Source organism: Arachis duranensis, chromosome 10 (genome assembly GCF_000817695.3).
Source record: "Arachis duranensis cultivar V14167 chromosome 10, aradu.V14167.gnm2.J7QH, whole genome shotgun sequence".
NCBI lineage: Eukaryota > Viridiplantae > Streptophyta > Magnoliopsida > Fabales > Fabaceae > Arachis > Arachis duranensis.
Window position 1 is genome coordinate 43,775,838 of NC_029781.3, and position 1,071 is coordinate 43,776,908.

The following is a 1,071-nucleotide window of genomic DNA, read 5'->3' on the forward strand; positions in this document are numbered from 1 at the left end:
AAACAAGAAACATAAAATTATTTTTGGTTTTTTGTTTTTGAAAATTTTTTTGATTTTTTTGAAAATTGAAAGTAAATAAGGATATCAAAATTCTTAATGAGAATTCTAGGAATCATGCAATGTTAGTCTAAAGCTTCAGTCTAAAGATATTAGACATGGCTAGCCAAGCTTTAGCAGGACATTACATTCAAGAGCTAAATTGACGAGAATCAATCAGCTTTGGTGATGATAAGAACATCACCTTGAAACACTAGAATTCATTCTTAAGAACTCTGAAGAAAAATACCTAAGCTAAGTAACAAGATGAACCGTCAGTTGTCCAAACTCAAAACAATCCCCCGGCAACGGCGCCAAAAACTTGGTGCACGAAATTGTGATCTCTACGTTTCACAACTCAAATAATCCCCGGTAATGGCTCCAAAAACTTGGTGCTCAATACCATGGTCTAAACATAATTTCACAACATCGCGCAACTAACCAGCAAGTGCACTGGGTCGTCCAAGTAATAAACCTTACGTGAGTAAGGGTCGATCCCACAGAGATTGTTGGTATGAAGCAAGCTATGGTCGCCTTGTAAATCTCAGTCTGGCAGATTCAAATGGTTATGGATAATTTATGAATAAAGAATAGAATAAAGATAAAGATACTTATGTAATTCATTGGTGAGAATTTCAGATAAGCGTATGGAGATGCTTTGTCCCTTCCGTCTCTCTGCTTTCCTACTATCTTCATCCAATCCTTCTTACTCCTTTCCATGGCAAGCTGTATGTTGGGCATCACCATTGTCAGTGGCTACAGTCCCGTCCTCTCAGTGAAAATGTTCAACGCGCTCTGTCACAGCACGGCTAATCATCTGTCGGTTCTCAATCAGGTTGGAATAGAATCCAGTGATTCTTTTGCGTCTGTCACTAACGCCCAGCCTTCAGGAGTTTGAAGCTCGTCACAGTCATTCAATCCTTGAATACTACTCAGAATACCACAGACAAGGTTTAGACCTTCCAAATTCTCTTGAATGCCGCAATCAATTCTAGCTTATACCACGAAGATTCCGATTAAGGGATCCAAGAGATA